Source organism: Cynocephalus volans, chromosome 1 (genome assembly GCF_027409185.1).
Source record: "Cynocephalus volans isolate mCynVol1 chromosome 1, mCynVol1.pri, whole genome shotgun sequence".
NCBI classification, from domain to species: domain Eukaryota; kingdom Metazoa; phylum Chordata; class Mammalia; order Dermoptera; family Cynocephalidae; genus Cynocephalus; species Cynocephalus volans.
The window spans coordinates 287,140,501-287,162,117 of record NC_084460.1 but is presented as its reverse complement, the minus strand read 5'-3'; the positions used below and the strand labels follow the sequence as shown (position 1 = coordinate 287,162,117).

The 21,617-nt window shown below is 44.3% G+C and overlaps 1 protein-coding gene across 2 annotated transcripts in view; it reads left to right on the top strand.

The window, feature by feature from the left end:
• The first annotated feature begins 300 nt into the window (after positions 1–300).
• Positions 301–21,617, top strand: part of SERPINE2 (serpin family E member 2) — a 60,429-nt gene continuing 39,112 nt past the window's right edge. For both annotated transcript variants that reach the window (XM_063103350.1, XM_063103341.1), the window contains exon 1: positions 301–430. The gene's annotated coding sequence lies outside the window, so the exon portion shown is untranslated. The remainder of the gene's footprint in view (positions 431–21,617) is intronic.

Below are 21,617 nucleotides of genomic sequence, written 5' to 3'. Positions count from 1 at the left end.
AGCTCGGCCCCGGCTGGCGCCGCACCTCGGGGCCGCCGCGTCTCCTTGGAGCTTCCTGGGCGCAGCCCCACGACGGAGACCCCTGGGGGACGGCATCCGGGAGGCCGCGGGCGGAGCGGGGGCGTCCGGGAGCCCGGGCGCGGGGACGCGGCGGCCCGCTGGCACACAAAGGAGGCGGCGGGAAGGCGGGGCCGGGCGGGCCGGGGGCGGGGGCGGCAGGAAGGGGCGGGGGCGCGCGGCGGCGGCGACGATAAAGCCCGAGCCACCGCGGCCGCCCGGCTCGCGCTGTGGGCTGCCCGGGCTGCGCGGCGTCTGCAGGCGCCACGGCCGCCTCCCGCCCTCCTCCCAGCGCCCGCCCCGCCGACACCCGGCTCCGGCCGCGCCGCGCTCCGCCACCGCCACCGCCACCTGGGGATCCGAGCGAGGGGCGGTGAGTACCGGCTGCGCCACCCCGGGCGCGGGAGGGGAGCGGTCGGCGCTGCCCCCGGCGCCGGAGACGGTCCCCGCGCGCCGCCGGCTCCGCGCCGCGACCTTGCGCCCGCCGGCCGGAGGCTGCGGGGCCAGCCGGGCCGGGGGGCGTGGACGTCGGGGCGGAGGGAACTTTCTCGGGCTGCCTCGGCCAAGGCTGAGTGCGCGCCCGGCTCCTCCGTCCTGCCGGCTGGCAACCCCGCGTAGGAGCCGGGCAGGGCGACGAGCGGCCGCCCCGGCTGCGGCGTCCAGGTGTGCCCGCAGCTGGGAGCCCCGGGGCCGGCGGGAAGAGTCCCCGAGCCGGCGTGGCGTCTGTCGGTGCAGCCGAGCCAGCGCCCATGACCCTGAACCCGAGGCACCCAGCTGCTCGCGGGCGTCCCCTGCCCGGTACTTAGCCTGTGCGTCCCCGGGGAGGGAAGGACAAATGGTTTTTCACTTGTTACCTCTGCCGGAGCAGGACGGAGAGGACCAGGGGCTGGGGGCAGCCTTTAAATTGGCCGCTGGCAACCGATTTAACCCCATCGAGTAGGTCTTTGCTCTTTTCATCATAATCGGTAGAAATGGGACCTGCGAGGCTGGTTAGTGACTAAAGGTAGGGGGGAAGTACTCAGACATTCTGGGCGGAATTAGGGACTTCGTGTGCCCACAAACGGAGCGGGGAGGGAAGGCTTCTGTTACATAAGACAGCATTCCACCTTCAGGTACGATGGAGGATGCGATTGAAGGTTTTAGGGTTTTAATGAGCAAAACCTAATCTTCGCGTGTGTCTCCCTTGAGAAATCTCAGATGCTTGCTGTGTCTTGCTTTGACTACTTTGCAGAGGTCATTATTATATTTAGCATCAACATAAAAAGGAGTTTGAAGGTTTGACTTGCTCCTTCAAGCCAGGAAGCAGTTTACTTCTCTGAACTGTTCTGGAACAATGTATGTGGTAATTTTGTACTTTGGAGATTTTATATCAAAAGTTGAACGCAGACACGGGAAGACATGTCAGCATTGCTAATTTGTGTATCTAAAGTGCACTTCTAAAATTGAAAGTACTTTCAACACTATTTGCATGTTAAATGAGTAATTATTTGCTATTTGCAGTACTTCAGTAAAAATTTTCTTTAGCTATGTAAATGAAGGTGTTGGCCTAAATAATCTAAGGTTTCTTTGAATCCCAGGTTTTGATTCTTAATTAAAATAATGTTTGAAAATATTGTACAGCACAGGACAACTACTGAAGGTCATGAAGATGTTACCTATCCTTTATTCTAAAAAACAAAACAAAACAAAATTATGCAGAAAATGTCTACCTCCCATGAACTTCACATATTAGCGTGATTTTAAAAGGACAAAAATTACTCAGTCTCCAAAGGTCGTTAATTTTAGTTCCACACATGGGGAATTAAATACTAGTCAGAGACAGTTTGAGGTGGTAGAGTTGGAAATAAGGGGGTGACCTGGTCCTGGGCTATGCTTCCAAGTTGTCGTTCTCCAGCCAGGCCTTCTATAGGAAAGGGGGCTTTGGCTGATGGACTTTTAATTCTCCTCTGGTCCCAGAGTCTATATGGGGAATGTTCTAGATTCTCATTTCCTTGACCATCTCAAATCTGGTGACTGCCACCCACTCCAGCTCCTAAGTCCTCTGACTACATCCAAGTCTTGCCCTCACCCAGAGATGCTCAGCTTTGAAATCAGAAATCCCAGTATCTTAGTGTCTCCAAACCATAGCTCCTTCCTTCCAGGTTGCAAACCAGTACCCCTATTGTAGTCTTCTTCAACACAAGAGATCTCCAATCCCTTTCCTCCTTCAGGTTCAGCGGGTGACTTATGGCCCACTCTGCTGAGAAAATAGAGGTCACCAGAGTCTCCATGTCCCTCCTCCTCCCCCTACAAACTTTTCCTTATTTACCCAGTCATCCCCAAATATCTTAAGCATCTACTGAGTTAGGTACTTTGCTATGCTGCCATCAATAGTAAACATAACAGGTCTTTGCTCTCTTGAAACTGTCTTTCCTGTGGGATAAAAAGCAGACAAAAAGCAAACATAAATATATTATAAAATGTGTGATAAAAAATGAATAAGGTAGAATGATAGAAGAAAAGTCAAGTTCTGCCAGGAACTTAGAGAAGATTAGAGAGAATGCCTTCATGTAGCAGTGACTAATGTCTCCAGCTGTGTCCTGAATCCCAGCATCTCCCTCTCCTCAGTAATCTTACTCCCTTGTCTCACTCACTTTTATTTTCAGTCTCTCCCTATGAACTCTTTACTTTTTTAGCAGTATTTTAAAAATGCGTTAACCTTCCTTGTTCACGCATCCCTACCTCACTGGTAGTGACCATCATATCTCCCAGGCTTCTTAAACTAGTTAACCTTTCCCCAGTCTCCCCTTTCCGTCTCAGCTCTCTGCAAGCTGGCCAGAGCCTTCCCTAAAGTAGAAGACACCCTGATTTCCTAAACAGGCAATCTCATGGGTACTCACTAGACCTCTCTGTGGCATTTGATGAGTCTCTTTCATTTCTTTCTGATGCTTTTTTCTTCCCTGGTTGCCATCTTCTGGTTTTCCTTCTTCCTCCCTGGTATCTCTGCCACCTCCTTTGGTGACCAAGGGCTCCCTCCTCCCCTCTTTCTGCTTTATGTGGAGTCTTTGGGTGAACTGTGTTCCCACAGCTTCAACTGTCACCAGTATGAAGTGAGTCCCAGATTGGTAGCCCAGATAAGAGCATTCTTCTGTGTTCCAACTAGTTACTTATAGTCTAGTGGACTTATCTGTGTCCTTTAGACAACCCCCCTACCCCCCAAAAAACAGATCACCAATAAATCCAAAATTGACTTTAGTTTTCACCACCCACCCCATACCTACTTCACCATTAGTCAAAACTTGGTGGTTCCATGATTCACCAAGGTGTTAAAGCAGGAGCCTCACAGTGGAGCTGGGCCCCTCCTGCACTGCCCACATTCAGTCACCAGGTCCTGTTGCTTCTCCATGCTGTGAAATCCTGTAAACCTCCACTCTAGTCATGCTGGCCCTGCCTTGCTTTAGAGTCCAGAGGTGGCAAAATTGTGGCCGATGTTCCACTTCTAGCTGGCAGATACATTGTGGCTTGAGCAATGTATACAAAAGTTGAGTTATTAGTTAGAAATTGGGAGATGTCACTTGGATTTATAGCTCCTCTTAAAAGGAAGAAAACCTGGAATATGAGACTTACTTTCCTGTGTGGCACCACTCAGCTGGTGCTAAGTTTCCGGTGCCTGTCTACACTGGGTTGGCTGCTTTCTGGTTCCCTCTGGACCTGTGGCCCTCACGGTAGCTTTCTACTCCCATGGGCTTGAGCTAGTGACCCTTGGCTGAGACAGCCATTGGCAGCCTGGGAATCCCTAATGACTTACTGCACAATTTCCTGTGCCTAGTTTTACAACCCTTCCAGCTATCTCCCACCTTATTGCTGGTGTGACTTTCTTCCAGTGCCCCCCAACTCCAAATCTGCTTGTCCCTCCTGATAAAAGTTCAGTGCCTCCCTCTTGATTTTGGGATAAACCCCAATTCTGAAGGATTAGATATCTCACATTGAAAGGTGAGCTCTCAGTTGTCTATGCAGTGTTGTGCCTGAGTTTCTAAAATGCTTTTGAACTTCTTTAGAGTGGTTAGTATAGAATTCTGCTGTTCACTCACCTGTGTCGAGACTATAGCTTCTGCTGTTTGCAGGCCATTTCCACAGACCTCACCACCCTCTTACTTCCTCACAACCCCTCTGGGAGGAGATGAGGCAGGGTCGATTTCACATCCTAAAGATCAGTGAGGAGGACCTTAAATGTGGAGACACAGGTGGCCCCAGGAGCCCTCAGCCCTTGGAACGAGTAGGGCCCCATTTAACACATGGTTCCCAGGGTTAGACAGTGTGTTTCCAAGCTTACTCAGCTGCTTCTGGACAGTCCTGGCCCAGAACTCGAGTTCCTCGGCACAGTGTTCCAGGGACTCACCAGGCTTCTGGCCATTGGTAACAACTGACAAAACTGAAGCCTTCCCCAACCCCATCCACCTCCCTGCCTTGTCCCATTTGCCAAACTCTATTTTCTTGCACACTGAGCTTCCTGTAGACTCCACGTACTAAGGACTAGAATATTGTCCTATGCCTCTTGCCTTTGCTCCGGCTGTTCCTGGCCTGGAATTCCCTTTCTCATACTGTGTGCATTATCTTGCTCATTTCCTCTTTTTCAAGGCTCAGGTCTAGGGTCACCTGTTCCTGGCACTCACTACCCCCAGCTCTCTGACGTGTGTAGCGTGCACACATACACGTATCACCTACCCCACGCACACCTCCATGAAGGCAGTTACTGTGTTACAGCAACATTCCCTACCCACTAGACTGTCAGCTCCATGAAGACATGCCTGCATTTTAATTTTATTTGCACCGGCAACAATGTGTGACTCAGAGGCATTTAACGAATGTCTGAACTAAGCCATATTAGTATTTTTCTTAAGTTTACTGCATGCTTTATGGAAGAGTGCTTGTATTTCAGGCTTAAAGGGGAGCTCTCCCTCCAGACCTCCACCCCTGGTTCTGAATTTCATATTTATCTTCACACATTTTAAACCTTTGATCAATCATGTCTTTCTAGATAGACCATTACTTAGAGAAAAAGCAGAAGTCTAATACAAAAGAGCTTCTGTGCCTGTGTTTGCTTCAGTTATCCTGATCTGAACCTCTTTTTGGCTTGGTTCTGTCTTCCTTGCGGTCCATTGGCTGGACTGCACCTCACATTTCATGGTTTGTGCAAGGTAGGAAAATCTTTTTTTGGTTTATCTCCATTAACCTTCTTCGTGATGTGTGACCTCTTGGTGATTTTTTTTTTTTTTGCCATGGTAGTTTTTTTGGTGACTAAATTCAGCTAAGTTTGGTGGGAAGAGCCCTAGGATAGGAGAGGGTCTGTGCTGTGTCACTGACAATCTTTGTAGTTGACCATCTTGAAGTCAGTTTCCTTGTTTATACAATGGGTATGTTGAAATAAATATATCCAAGGTGTCTTGGGCTGGCTAGTTGGTTAGAGCACTGTGTTATAACACCAAGGCCAAGAGTTTGGATCCTCCTACCGATGAGCTGCTATGAGTTGTCTTATTAAAAAAACCAAAAGCTCTTGGCTTACTTTCCTTTCTGATCCAGTTTTCTCATAAATATCAGATCTAGATGAAATTTTTTTTCTTAAATGAATTATTCTGTGATGTTCTTGTCTACCTCTCTCTACTTTAAGCTTTTGTACTCAGAGACAGCATTGTAGGCCACCATGAAGCTTTGGTTTGTATAAATGCCACTTGGAGGCATTTATAAAAACATTGAGTAAATTGGGTTCCATCTACCTGGATCTTCTTTGTAAACCTGTTCTCCACTCATGAGTGTTCCCGTCTTCGCTTTCGAAATCATCTTTCCTTGTGAGTATTGCATGCTTGATCTGAAAATTAATGTTAGGCTTTGAAAAAATGCCCTTAGGTGCGGAATGGAGTTAAATACAATAAACTTCATCTTTAGGTTATTTCTTATCTCTAAGTTCCCTGTTTGTCTTAGAACACTGAAAGATTACTACGATTTTATTTCTCTCTTGAGAAACACCACCTTCTACCCAGTAAGCCAAGTCTATTCACACAGTTAGTGAGTCTCCTCTTTATTCTACTGTTAGATTTCTAGGTCTGGATGTAAGCCCAGTCCAGAGAAGTCAGCCTCCCTTCTGGGTTTGCTTTGTGTGTATGTGCATGGGGATGACTACTGAGTCTAAGCAATCCTCTGACTATTTGTGATTCCATTCGGGTATTTTGACGGACATGTCTCTTGTTTCATCCTTGAATTCCTCCAAAGGTTGGGGTAGATGCCCTAGCTTGAGATTAGATGAGGAACACCCAGGCTTTTACTTCAGTTTGACCATACACTTTACCCTTTGCTTCAGAAGATAACTTGGGATTGGAATCCACTGTACTTTTCTGTTTTTATCAGTTCATTCTTAGGAGAAAGTTAATATGAAGGAGTTTTAATGTGTTTAATGAAAAGAAAAAAGATCCTATGAAGAGGCAGCATGGATTTCTTGTAGTGGCTGCAAATCTTGGTAAATGTGCTTAGTTTTTGCACCCCCTCCTTCATCTCCAGTGAGAACTCTGGTAACCTGGAGAATTTCTCCTGAGAGCATACCAGAAATAACATTGGTGCCACCCCCCTTTCCCCTCCATGTACTGCCAGCAAATATAGCTATAGAAAAAATAACCACTTGTTTTTATCCTGAGTTTTTATGGGCCAAATCTTGAAAGTGGGTGTGGGTACATGAGAGTTTAATGCCAGATACGGAGCCCACTGGAAAATGAATAAGGTGACTACGAATGAAAATAGATGTTTCTTTTTTTCTTTTGGGAAAGTGCTATGTAACTAATGGCAGTGTTTGCTTCCTCTACTAAAATTCCTTTCTTTTTCACTTCATTTTTTAAATAAAGAATCCACTTAAGATGAAGTTGTTTTTATTGAGGATTTGGTCACTGTTCGGGTTATATAAACTATTCACTTCTGCATTATCTTTTACTTACAAGTGCAGAAACTCAAATCAAAATAATGAAGCAGAAACATGGGGAGAGGGGGGAAGGTGTTGGCTTCCATTGCAGACCCCCAGGTGTTCCAGAGGTGGCTCTGGCCCCAAAGTTGACAGGAGCCAGAGAGCGAGGACCTTGAGGCTTTCTTCTCTCCCTCCTTGTCTCTTGTCCTTACTTCTGTTTGCTGATTGTCTTCATTCCCTCAGGGACCATGACTGTAAGTAGCTCCAGGTTTACCTACCTACAGCTCATGATCAAAAAGGAAAGAGGGACTTCCCTACCATTCCAGCTGGAAAAATCCAAGGGAGGAACTCTGGTTGGCTCAGTTTTGGTCATGTGCCCTTCCCTGCACCAATGGCTGTGGTTGGGGAAATGGGGTGCTGTGATTGGCCAAGGCTGAGTCACGTGTTCAAGCCTAGAGTCAGGAGGGGTGGGGCATTGAGAGGGGTGTGCTGGGCAGGCGAGTTACCCAGCCGCCATTACTTTTCAGTGTTCAGCTGGCAGAGGCTCTGTGTGGTCTCCTTAAGCCTCATGCCTGCCACTAGGATAGATACTGTCATCCCCACTCAGATAGTTGGGAAAGAAGCATGCGGAGCGGCAGAGGTGTCCACGGTCACACAGCCTGCATGTGTGGATGCCAGAGCCTGGACCCGGGTCTGTACATGTATGAGCCTTGAGCTGATCCCATGGATTTTCAGAGACTTATAACCCATCAATATTTATACTCTTTCAAAAACAAATCCTGTCAGGCCACACGCTGTCTTTCAAAAGATTGTCTTCTCATTGACCTACATGCCGTCCTTCAGTAACACAGCCAAAACACAGGAGAGGGAAAGAGAGCAGTATTTCTGTGTTACGTTTGATGGAACGTTTTCATGCCTTTTGGCCCCCCACTTCGTTCCTTAGACACTTGTGTTTTTCTGGGACTGGAATCTAAAATTAGTACTGACCTTTAGATTGAGAAGGTGGAGTGCATTTATACAGAGGCCAAGGGAGTAACTTAGGCTGAGGGTGAAACTCAGCAGAACCAAAGAACAAGTGTGATGTGATTTTTAAATGATGCTTGATTCAACTCTGTTTTGGATTTAACATTTTTTCCCCCTAGAGTTTATAGTTAGCTTTATTTTAAAATGTGTCACTTCTGAATAGCAGAAGTTCCCTTCTCTTCCTCCTCTGTAGTATAGTAATTCTGAGTGTGGAGGATTTGGAGGCCAGCAGGCTTTGGTTTCAATCTAGATTCTCTCAGTTACAGGCTGGAGGCCAGGAGGCTATAGCCAAGTTTCTAAACTTCTCCAAGCCTCAGTTTCTTCATCTTTGAGTTGGGCACTAAGGTAACCACCCCATAAGCACTACAAGGATGAAGTGGAGAGTGTACCTTAGGTGCTGAGCACAGTGGCAGGAATGGAACTGATTTACAGGACAAGAGGTGGCCATGTCAGTGGTGCTGGGTTGTATTTGTCAGAGTAGCACAGGTGAGCATTTTGCTTGTCGGAGACTCATGTTTTGATTGTGTCTTTGACCTGGCAAATGAGTGACTTGCTCTGTGTGTGTGCATGCTTTGTTTCCAGACCCTTTTCTGTAACACTGTCATTGGCTAGTGGTCCCCGGTGATCAGCTGGTCATCTGTCCTTTCTGTGGCTTCAGGCTCTTCAAGTACTGGCCATAAAGCAAAGGATGGCCGGTGCGTGAAATCACCTCCCTTTGACTCCAGCCTTGCATTTGTGAGAAAATGTTACCAAGCCATGTTACCAAGAGGTCTGTCTAGAGAACATTGTAGGTAGCCCTGTCAGGCTGGGTGCTTCTTCCCCTTAGGTTAGTTGTAAAGAATGAAGAAATTTGTATGCAATAGGAAAAATAATCTATTTGGTTTAATGTTGAGGTCTTTGCCAATGTAGCATTTAGAGACTTCTCTTTTTATCCTTGTTTTTCAGACTGTCAAAGTCATCCCATTATGTCTGATGACATCCAGATACCCAGAAATAACAATTTTAAACATGTGCTGAATGTATTTCAAACACATGGTCATTTAATTATCATTTGATTCCCTCAGTACATAAAAGATTCCAAGACTGTTGGATTAACCTTAGCAGACATTCCCAGATAGGAAATGTATTCTCTGCTACTGTTGATTTGATTTTTTAGGAATTTTATTGGCAAAGAACCACTTGAGACTTTACACAGCACTCTGAGTATATGCTCACCTGGACTGTTGCTCTAACAACAGTGTGGAAAATGCCAGGGAGATTCTGTGTGATGACTTAATTATAAAGAGAGTTTCCTTTCTAAAGATGTGGATCTTCTCTTTGAAATTAATTTACTAAAAAATTCATATCATCTTACATCAAACCTGTATTAATTTATTAATGACATATTACTTAAAATAGCAATTTGAAAGATTGGCCGAAGATGCTAAAGTGTGTATAATAAATCTGTTCTTGTGCAGCAACGTGGTAAATCATGAATATCAAAGTGGTGATTATACTAATGTGAATTAATTCAGCATAGTTGAAAGTGTGAAAACATAGTTGTTCCCATGCATATATGTCACTTAGCCTAATATTTCTTTGAGTAGGATAAGAACATGTACATGTGTGGTGGCAAAATGATGCTTTTGTACTACTCTCTATCCTGTGTTCTAGTTATGTGTGTGTCTTATCTGCCCCGTTAGGAACCCTCTAGTCTGTCTTATTTTTTTGGGCTCCTTCCACCATGCTTGGCACAGAGGAGCCCAAAAGATGTCTCAAAGGGGAGAAGGAAGTGAAAAATTATGCTCATCAGTGTGTCAAGTACTATTAGGCATATTTTATGTATGGTCTTGTTGAATCCTAACAACCTTATAAGGTAGAAATTAGTCCTAGGGTTTTTTTTGCTGTTGTTTTGTTTTGACCAGTAAGGGGATTGCAACCCTTGGCATGGTGTCTTCTGCACCATGCTCAGCCAGTGAGCACACCGGCCATCCCTATATAGGATCCGAACCCGTGGCGTCGGTGCTCCCAGCACCGCACCCTCCCAAGTGATCCACGGGGCCGGCCCTAGTCCTAGTTTATAGGTGAGAAAACTGAGATATAGTGTATAGAGCAACCAGCTCAGATTCCCATTGAAGGATGTAGACTCCAGGACTGTGTATCTCCATGGTGGTGAACTTGATTCTGAAACATTATTTTCAATGAATGAATGAAGCTAAGCGCTGTGGCTGAGAAACAATGCAAAGCCCCACAGATTGGAGGTTGGAACATTGCTAGACAGAGGATGGATTTGGAGTCAAGTGAACTTGGGTTTAAACCCTAGCTCTGTGCTTAATAGGTGTGTGGCCTTAGGCAAAGTACTTCCCTCACTGTGCTCCATTTCCACAGCTAGAGACTACAGATGAGGATGTTATCCTCCTTGCAGAGAAAGATTGTATTGTCTCTAATTCAAGGAAATAGGAAATACAGAGACTTAAGTCACTTGGCAAAGTCAGGGCTGTGGCAGATTGACAACTCAGGTCTCTGACTCCTGCCACCTGTTATATCTCTGGATGCTGAGTCTAGTTACAGTTTGATGACATAACTGCCATCACCTGCCACTACCCTTGATTAGCCCCCAGAGTACCCCATCCATTCCCTAGGGCCACATGGTTGATTCATGTCTCCTTTTCTCTATCATGTTTTCTCTATGTTCTCTCCCATGTTCTTAAAGAGGATTCTTCCCAGAGAATAAAACAACTCCCATGATACTTGCTCTTGATGTCTTCCAGAAAGTTGAATGTGGCAGCTCTGTTGTGTTTGGGTGGTGTTCACTTGTAGAGCTAGTTTTTGAACACTGAATTACCCATGAGGGCTAATAGACATTCCCATGTACCAGGTGGTTGGAAGGGCACAGAAGTATCTACAAAACAGGTCAACCTTGGAGGGCCTTATCTATTTAGGTAGAAAAGGCATGGCTGTGATACTTTAGTCATTCAAGGTAGTCTGGAGCAGTGGGGAAGGAGGGAATTGAGGGTGCATTGTCTGTGAAGGATTTAAAAGTGGTAATGAAGTTACCTCAGAATTGGCTTACTTTTTAGTATCATCATGCACCATGGTGATAAAATATTCCTCCACCAAGGCAGATCCCTCCTACCTCCCCCACCCTGCTCCTGAGTCCTGCACTAGGTCGCTTGTCAGCTGCCCAAATGAGTGATACTAATGGATGTTTGGAAGGTCGAACTGGCAGTGGTCAGAGTGGACTGGGTCGTTGGGGAAGGCTGCAGGGGAGTCCTCTCCCCTCCTTCCTGGTCATGAAAGGACTGCAGGAGAGCAGAGTGTGACCCTGAGGAGCAAAGCAGTCGCCAATGCTGGGCAAGCCGTGGGCCGGGAAGGGCTCATGTGCATGGCCTCACCAGTCCTCGGGCAGCCCTGGGAGGCCCACAGCCCAAGGTGCCTGTGGAGATGAAGAACGTGGGCAAGAGATGAAACGTCTCTGGGTCTCGATTGCCTCCTGTGTGGGACAAGAGCGGTCATGCCCGTAGTGCTAATGCGAAGCCCTTCACACAGAGAAGTAACATCAGTGTCAGTCACTACTTGTGAGGTCTGTGCGAGGGGCACGTCTCTGTGCACAAAGCAAAGTGTTGGCACATAGCTGCTAAATGACAATTTCTTTATAGCCCTCCTGGGAAATTCAGTCCTCACTTTTTCTTTTACTTTACTTTCTACAAAATCCATTTGCCCTAAACCTTGTAGAATTGATATTTATTGATTTGTATCAGCTAAGAGTTGGCTGTTTAGTCTCTCACATGCTCTTTATGGCTAAGTAAAAGATAAGTCCGTCACAGTGGAAAGGTTAGTTCCCTGAAACACGGAAATGAAAGTTTTAATGGACTGCTTTGGAAGGGTGTAAAACATTACTTGCATGTAACTTCTACTTTCACGAATGCGTGTGACTATGAGGCATGGGGGTGCACAAAACCGCGTTAAGGCCTGGCCTCTTCTGGGCCAAGCACACAAGCTGAACATGGTACCAGGGTGACACCTTAGTAAGTCACTAAAATGCACTGAAATGTAGAATTTTCTCTATGAAAAGGAGTTTCCTAGTTTAAAAACTGTGCCTGAATGTGAAATAAAAAATTTCCCCAAAATTGTTCCTCAGAGAAAAAGTGAGTTGCCGTCTATCAGGTCCTTACAAAATCTTTCATGCTACAAAGGTCCCAGTAAGTTCATTAGTCAGACTTCACAAAAAGGGCTAGAAGGATGAAACTCATGAGGGATTGGTTGCGATTAGTTGGGGAAGGCATATCAGCCTAAAATCCCCTTAACCAATACTTACTGTGAATGCTTATAGACGTTGTGTGATAAAAAACAGTTATATTTTTAGAAAGTAGGCACAGAAATTGAATACAGATTTAATAATTATTCCTGATGTCATGAGTTCACAATTGCCAAATGTCAAATGTTGTATTGGTTAAGGTAATGCTAGTTGTTGTAACAAATAAACTCAAACAGGCACCATGGCTCAGACACAATGGAAGGTTATTTTCCACTTGCATAAAGTCCCAAGTGAGTGTGCCTTTGTGCAACCTGGTGATTCAGTGACCCAGCCTTTTTCCATCTTGTGGCTTCACTTTATTGAACAGGCACTTGCCAAGGTCATGGTGCTTGTCAGCACTGAGCCAGTGGAAAGGGAAAGATTGTGGAGGATTACATATATGAGGTTTCCATGAGCCAAGCGTAGGAATAGCATATATCACTTCATATATCATTTCATTAAGCACAGTTCAGTCTTATGTTCACTCCCACCTACAGCAGAAGCTAGGAAGCTTCTGTGGTTAGGAAAAAAAGAAGATGGGTTTGCTGAAGAGCTAGCTACTCTCTACGATTAAAGGTCTCTTGAAAAAGTAACACAGTCAATAATGCACTGTGGGGATCATGAATATACTTTTACCTCTGAGGGCAACTGTTCTGATGTGCTATAAAGGGCTTCGTAGGGCTTAGGGTGGATTTTTCAGTGAAATGTCACACAAAGATTTGAAAAGTGTTGTATCATAGGCAGCTTGGAAGATAATGAGATGCTGTGCTTGGGAAAACAGACAACTCAAAAACCAGCCACAGGCATGTGGAAGATGCTGGGAAAGACTGCAATGAATTGTTTTATGGAAGGTGGAAGTAGAAAGAAAAGTACTATTTCTAACTCATCATATATCTCATTTCACATATTAGCCATAAAGTTTATTTAGTCAGGTTGACCAAAACTTAGGGAGCTAGTGGGGATCTTTTCACTGGGAAAAGAGAAGGGTTGCCTTATACTCAAGCACACATGGGAATTAGAGGTTGATCAAAGAAGTAAAGACCTGGTCCTGGAGGAAGGAGGGTCTGACTCTTACACGGTGGGAGGGGGTCGTCAGGTGTGCAGGAAACACAATTCTGCATCTGGGAGTAAAAGGAGAGGTGGAAGCTCTGGAAAGGGATCTTCGCTAATCCCATGCTCTGACTGAGGGAGAGAAAGGGACCCAGAGGCATCGGACAGGGGGAGGCAGGTGACCCTCTCTCTGGGAGAAGCCCCTGGTGGCAGCAGCACCAGACTGGTGGTGGCGGGCACCTCACCTCTCTCTGGCTGTGTGACATGGGCAGGTTACTCAAGCTCTCTGCATCTGTGTGTGTGAGATTCATTGAGATGACGTGTTCTTCCAGTCGTGCATGCAGTAGGAGCTTTAGAAATATTTCCTCCCCTGGCCGAGCCTGTGGCGCACTCGGGAGAGTGCGGCGCTGGGAGCACAGCAACGCTCCGGCCGCGGGTTCGGATCCTATATAGGAATGGCTGGTGCACTCACTGGCTGAGTGCCGGTCATGAAAAAGACAATAAATAAATAAAAATAAAAAAAGAAATATTTCCTCCCCCATCTCCTGTACAGCTACTCACCAGCCCCATGGTTGGTGAACATCGTCTCTATGGTTGGGAGTTAGAAAACGGCAGAGATGTTCTCCCCTGTGAAATCGAACTTCATGACAGAAAGAAGCGTGGCCCCCTTCATCCCTAAAGATTCCTAATGCAGTTATCTTATACCAGAGGTCAGATAAAGGTGGGAAGGTGAACTTTCATTCAGTCATGGATTTTAATCCTTGTTCTTTTGCCTTAGCTTTGGGTGGGGGGTGAGTGCGATGGCTGGTCCTATCAGGAGAACAGAACTTCTCATAGGACCGTGTGATCCTCACAGCAGCTCTCTGAGGTGCAGAGTGGGGGAAGAGGGTTATCGTTGTTTTATAGATGAGGAAACTAAGTCACAGAGGAGATCCGTGATTTATTCAGTGCATGTCTGGGACTAGACAACAGGCCTATTCCATAATCGTGTTAAAGTGGACACAGGTTTCTTCTGGGAAATAGCTAAAAATCCCCCCACCCCCAAATCCCTTCAGAAGGCAGCATCATTGACTAGAGCAAGGGAAATCGAGTCAGGCTAAAGGAAGAACCTCAGTACTGGAGGGACTAAAGCCAAGTTTGGAATGATGCCTCCCATCACTTCAGATGGTTCCTAAGCTTTGAAGAACTTTTCTGGTTTGATGGTTGCTTGTTGGAAAAACAAAAGAAAAAAATAAAAAACTTGTAAATATAGAGCAGTCATGCTTTTTTAATATTGCTTTGAGATTATTGTTGTTTACAGACTCTTAGTACTGAAAAAAGAGAGCCAAAAGAGCAAAGAGTTGGACATAAAAGCACAGGCACCTTACTTAAAGTGGAAGTTAACTCTGTTCTATCTTCTCATTCCTCTTTCCTTTTTCTTGCGTTAGAAGTATCTCCAGATCCTGTGTCTATAGATACACAGATTTTTATTTACTTGTTTTATATATTTAGGAAGGTGGTTCATAAAATTTTCCCCTAAAAATTAAAATGAGGGAACCAGGAGCCATCTACCTCTTGGATCCAGTCCGAACTTTTTCTCGGTTACTATTTTACTTGTAATCTATGCCATAAAGTTATGCTGAAGGGTTTGTATGAGTCAAACCTGTGTGGGTCCCTTGCACCAAGCCTGAGTAGAGAGGGGACTTCATTACAAGAACCATAATGGAAAATAGAAAATGAAAAGGATGTCTGCCCAGGCATCACAGGATCACTTCTGTGATGCTGGAATGATCTCAAAGCAGCCCTATAGTCATCTAATAAAAAATGGAAAATAATGGCTCTATGTTTACTGTTGGAATCCATTTTTGTAATGCAACATCTTTGATATATTTGGAGTGAGGGTAGGAAAGATGTTTTCTGTCCATTTATTTTTCCTGAATCTTTAATTTATGAGCTGCTTAATTGCACCTACTTGGGGACATAGATGTTTTGGAAAGCTGATTTAGCTACACTGAGCTCTTCCTGTCCCTTTTTCCTTCTCAGGTTCTGTAACACAAGCTCAGCACGTTCCTGCCTTCCTTCTATTTGCTCTGGGGAAAAGATAGTAAGTGAATACTGTCTGGTGCCAAAGGGAGAAGATTAAACATAGGATGGGTCACCAACTGGTGTTGCATTTGATTTGCATAATGTCAGAGAACCTGGCTGCTTAGATGGCATCACTTAGGGGGGCCCACAGCATGAAACAGAAGAAAAATTCAGTTTGTCGGGACACCTAGGGTTGCTGCAGGTTAGAGAGACTGACTAACAATTACCAGACTCACAAGAGATGGATGAAGAAGAGGGTCCCTTGGCCAATTAGCACAACCCCACCTTAAAATTTTCATGGGAAATGCACTTGTTGTGGGAAGACTGATTGGTAAGTACCATGTGAGAGCGAGCTGATGGTCCAGTCATAGAACTAAAACCTGGGTGAATTCCATGTGGCTGGGAGGGAATATCCCAGTCTATCAGCACGGAAGGTTTAGCGTACCAACAAAGTTCCACATGCCAGCTTCCTTCATTCTCAAATGTTGGGAATGTCTTACATACTGACTGCAGATTACTTTAGAGAATAGCCCTGGTGGCAGGTTATTGAAATAGATCATTTCTGAGTCCTTTCATTATCTCTCTTTTTTTCCTTTCATTATTTCTAATTCTGTTTCTTAATTAGTAGAACAAAAGTGAAGGGTTAAAAGCTTGCACGTCTAAGGAATAACACAGAATTGTGACTAGTATTTTCATGTGTTCAATAAATATGTGTCTAGTGTCCATTGTGTTGCTTGGCTTTAAATTCTGATCCTTCTAATTCTTTGGTAGTTTGGTTATCATTATGACCTGCCCCCACTGCTGGTCACTCTCTCCCCTTGACCCTCAGGGGAAGTTAAGGCTTCTCTTCCTGTTTTCATGTCCTCTTACTAATTCACTGTGTTAGGGGACACTAATGGTCACACAACGTTATTGCATGTAAAGGCAAACAGCCTTCTTCCGCATTTGCTTGAAACTCTTTAATCCTGCATATCACTTTCTACCCAGTTATTAGTTTTTTAAGGACTTCTGTCTTCTGTAAGTCTATAAGCTCTTAAGGACAGGCTCTGCTTTCTCTGCATCTTTGTAACCTCCACCGTTGTGCTTTTGTCTTTGCATGGGACTCTGTGACTGTTTTAACGAGAAAAGCACACGAGCTATTGGTGCAACCTCCAATGTTCTATTAGAAATGGAAGATGATCATAAATCTTGTAATCCCCCTTTTTTCCAGATCCCAAGATTCTGGGCACTCTTTCTTTAGCACTTGTTACTTTGACAGCCCCTTTTTTCATCCCCACAGACTCTGCCATCAGCCACCCCTTGATTAACCATCTCAATCAACTATTAAGAATGTGGAGGCAGCCTAACTCCATGGCAGCTGCTATGGGCACTTAAGAGATTATAGTTCTGACTCCTGAGTGAAGGATGTTCTTATGCATGGTCCTTCCTCCTGGCAGGCATCTTGCTGCTATTTTGGAGATTTTCTCTGGGCCACAGACTTTTGAACCAGTCAAGTCTAGGAGTGTTTGTTTTCTCAGGAAAAGCAGCCGTATTAAAGCTATTGTTTTAAAAGTCACTTGCAGCATTAAAAAGCTCCCATCATCAATTCACAGTGTTAAAATTTAGGAGTGGTTGGGGTTTCAGGCAAGCAATACTGAATTAAATGTGTAGTGCACTTTAAGACAGCATTTGATCGTACATTTAAAATAGGGAATGCAAATTGAAATTCCTCCTGGGTACTTTAAATCATGCATTATATGTGCAGTATTTTCAATTAGCTGCAGAAAAAATACGTTTAGTGTGGCTCTATTTTTACAGCTGGGAATTGCTCAGAGAACACAATTGACTATTTCATACATGTGAGATTTATTTAAATGACTCATGGGGAATTTGCAGTTTAACCAATAATTGAAAATATTGTTGCAGCATGGCAGGTAAAACTAGGAAGTCATTTTGCATTCCTGAAGAGCTGCTCCAAGCTCAATAACATTATATTAGTTAAAGAGGGAGTGGACAGGGAGTTAAATCAGTGTAGAGACTCAGTCCTTCACATTCCATTCCTGGGTTTTGTCCCACCATGTAAAGAAAGAGAATGCTGAACTGGATGGTGCTTTCAGGAAGGACACCCAATACTAAGATGTTATCTTGATTCTTCTATTTTTATGTATCAAACATAGATGAAAGGTCAGATCAGATATAGGGAGCCCCAACCTTCCCCCAAGTCTTTTCTGACCCCTTATTACTCTCCCATCATTCTTTGCCACTGTTTCACAACAGACATCACCCAGCATTCTGACATAGGAAGGTAACTTGAGTCTCTTGGGGTGGACCAACGCAACCCTCCATGGTTGTTCATAACATTACCAGGGATTTGGAATGCATGTTTCTACTGAAATAATGTTGTAAATGGTGGTTAGGTAATACTGTAATAAAATGCATTATTACTCATGTGTTTCTGACAAAGTATAGGTTAATTAGGCATTTTGTGAGCAGAATTAAAATGTTAACCACCAGTTTCTAACCTTTCTCTGTAATAGTGGTTTCCAACCATGGGCGATCCTTTTTCTCCCAAGGACATTTGTCAATGTCTCAAGACATTTGGTTTTCACAGCTGGGCAAGGAGTGCTACTAGCATCTCATGAGTAAAGGCTAGGGATATTGCTAAATATTGTACAAAACACAGGACAGCCCCCCACAACAAAGAGTTATCCAGCCAACATGACCTTAGTATGTGATGTGAATTAAGTTGATTGTTGAAAGTCTGGCTTCCTCATCAATGCCTTGATTATATATTGAGCATCTTGGTGTCCATGTGCCATGTTGGATGCTGGGGTGCAGTGGTGAACAGGACAGACAAGGTCTGCGCTATACTCACAGGCACAAAGATAAGGGAACGCTCCATGGAGGCCTGTAGCTGGAAAGAGCCTGGCAGGTTCTGGGAACTGAAAAGAGGTCATAATCTGGAGAAGGAAGCCATAACCAGACCAGGCAGGCCAACATGTAGACTGTGGTAGGGGATCTGTGTTTCCTCCGAGATCATACGGAAGCCACTGGAGGATTTGGTGCAGGTCTTGGTGTGGAGGGTCACAGTCAGCTTTCCCTGTCAGCAAAATCACTGGAGCAGTGCAGACAGTGAGCTGGGTATAGGAGACTAGTATCCTCTTCCAAAGATGTTGGTGGCTTGGACTGAGGACAGAGGAGATGGAGCCAGGTAGACCGCTCAAGAAGTGCCTCAGAGGTGGAACGACGGCGCTTGTTGATGGCTCAAATGGTGTAAATGAAAGAAAAAAGGATGATTCCCAGACTTTTGGCTTAGATTCTTGGATGGATGGTTGGTGGTGTCACTCACTGAGATGCAGGACCTGGGAGAACAGCAAAGTTAGGGGTTAGGCATACTTTTTTCCTCTCATCCTAGAATTTCTATGAAAACAGATAAAAGGGCTTCTGTATATCTTTCTACTCTTTTTTTTTTTTTGACTGGTAAGGGGATCGCAACCCTCAGCCCAGTGTCGCCCGCACCACGCTCAGCCAGTGAATGCACTGGCCATCCCTATATAGGATCCGAACCCGCGGCCTCGGCACTACCAGCGCCGCACTCTCCCGAGTGAGCCATGGGGCCGGCCCTTTCTACTCCTTTTTTTTTAAAAAAAAAAAAAAAAAAAAAAAGAGAGAGAGAGAGAGAGAGATACTGTGTTAGGGGAGGTGGGGTTAAACAAAAAAGAAAGAAAGAAACATAGTGTTTTAAGGCCTGCTTGCAAAAATTGAAGGTTTTTCTCCTGGATTACCCCTTCTGGTTACCATCACAGTAGGCTTTCCAGGGTAGCTCAGAATTATTTCTAAATGGTCTCTCTGGGCAATCATTAAACATTTTGGGTATTAGGCATTTCATCCATCTAAACAAATAAAACAGTGATGAGAGTTGGCTTCAAATCCAGACTGCTACCATTGAGTCTCTCAACCACTGAAATGGGGCTTGGCTGGCTTTGCTTCACTAAAACTTTTTAAAAATTACTGTAGTCTAATTCTGCCCTATTTCATTTCAGACTGGTAGGAAAACACTTCCTTATTCATGAGCTTGGCAGCCTTGGAAAGCACACAAGGAGAATAGCCAGAGCCTGATGTCCATTTTCTTAGTTGGCCAGTGACCATTAGTCACTTCCTGACCCCATCACCAGGGCCACCGAAGGAGGCTGCACGAGGATGGGCCACTGCCCTCGGGAGGACAAGGACCCTCAGGTCATCTTCCCTGAGGACTTGTGACCAAATGTGAAATTCTAATCAAGTCGTATACTAGACCCTTGAGTCCCTCCTACAACAAAGAAATAAAGGAAATGATCCACAACTGGAAAAGACCACAAGAAAATTAAAAAGGCAGCTTTAATTTTTTTTTTTTTTAAATTTTTAGAAATCAGAATTTGTGACTATGTGTAGTTCAGGAAAATGTTAAGATGGGCTGTGGTATAGATCTTCACGGGCTGAAGAGAGGACCTCAGCTGCATTTATGATGAATACAGTAATGGCAGAAGCCAGCTTGGGTTGAGGCATCAAGAAATGTCCCAAGAACCTGAGATGTATTATCTTTTTAAAATTCTCACAGGAATTCTTAGGATAGGTACTACTATCACACCCATTTTACAGATGGAAAAACTAAGGAACGATGACGTTAAACAGTTATCATACAGTTAACTGGTACAGGAGCTGGGATTTGAACTTGGGTGGTTTGGCTCAGCCTGCAGCAGCCAAGTACAGTGTCCTAGATCCTTTCATTTATTTCTTAAAGAATAAGAATTGAAGCTGTCACAAATCAAATAATTATGAAAATGTACGATTATGTAAAAATATACTTTTTGGTACCTTTTTAAAGACTATCTACAGTTTTAGTGTGCTTGCCATGTTGGGAAAAGAATTAACATAATAAATCTGTCTTAAAGTGCATTGGCATTTTACAGTATTTTTTTTTCAACTTTTATTTTGAGATAGTTATAGATTTACATGCGGTTGTGAAAAATAAGACAGAGAGATCCCCCCATATGCCCTTCACCTGGTTTCCCTCAAAGGTAGTGTCTTCCATAGCATAATTGTAGCACAATGCTCCAACCAGGAAATTGACATTGATACAATCCATCCACCTTACTCGGATTTCACCAGTTTTACATGTACTGGTTTATGTGTGTATTTAGTTCTGTGCAGTTTTATCACATGTGTACATTTGTGTGACCACCACCACAGTCGAGATACAGAACTGTGTCACCATAACGACCCTCATGCTCCACTTTTACGGTCACACCCTCTGACCACACCCCCTCTCCTCCCTAACCCTGGCACCACTAATCTGTTCTCTATCTCTGTAAGTTTGTCATTTCAAGAATGTTATATGAATGAACTCACACAGTATGTGATCTTTGCAGATTAGCTTTTTCACACAGCATAATTCCATTGCGATCCACCCAAGTTGTTGAATGTATCAGTGGTTCATTCCTTTTTATTGCTGATTGGTATTCTACAGTATGGATTTACCACAGGTTGTTTAACCATTCATGCACTGAAGAATATCTGGATTGTTCCCAGCTTTGGGCTATTACAAATAAAGCCACTGTGAACATTGGTAGACAGAGTTTTGTGTGAACGTGAATTTTCATTTCTCTGGAGTAGATGCCCAGGATTGCTGGATCATACGGTTAAGTGCATGTTTAGTTTTGTAAGAAATTGCCCAAGTATTCTCCATAGTGGCTGTGCCATTTTGCATTCCTACTGCATCTTCACCAGCCATTGGTGTTGTCGCTAGTTTTTACTTTAGCCATACTGGTAGGCATGGAGTGATATCTCATACTGGTTTTAATTTGCATTTTCCTAATGACTAATGGTGTTGAGCATCTCTGCCTGGGCTTATTTGCCATCTGTGTATCCTCTTTAGTGGAATGTCTGTCCATTTCTTTTCACCATTTCCTAATTGGATTGTTTGGTTTTTTACAGTTGGATTTTGAGAGTTCTTTATATATTCTAGGATATATCCTAGTCCTTTGTTAGATGTGTGGTTTCCAAATATTTTCTCTTAGTCTTTTCATCATCTTTGCAGGATATTTTACGGTGCAATACTTTTTTAGTTTTGATGAGGTCCAATTTATCAGTTTTTTAGTTTTCAGTTTTTCCTTAATAAAGTAGGATTTTGATTCAACCTCTTGCAGTGTGCAGTGACTGAATGTTGACAAAGAAGGTAGTGAGACAAGATGGACGTTGGATGTG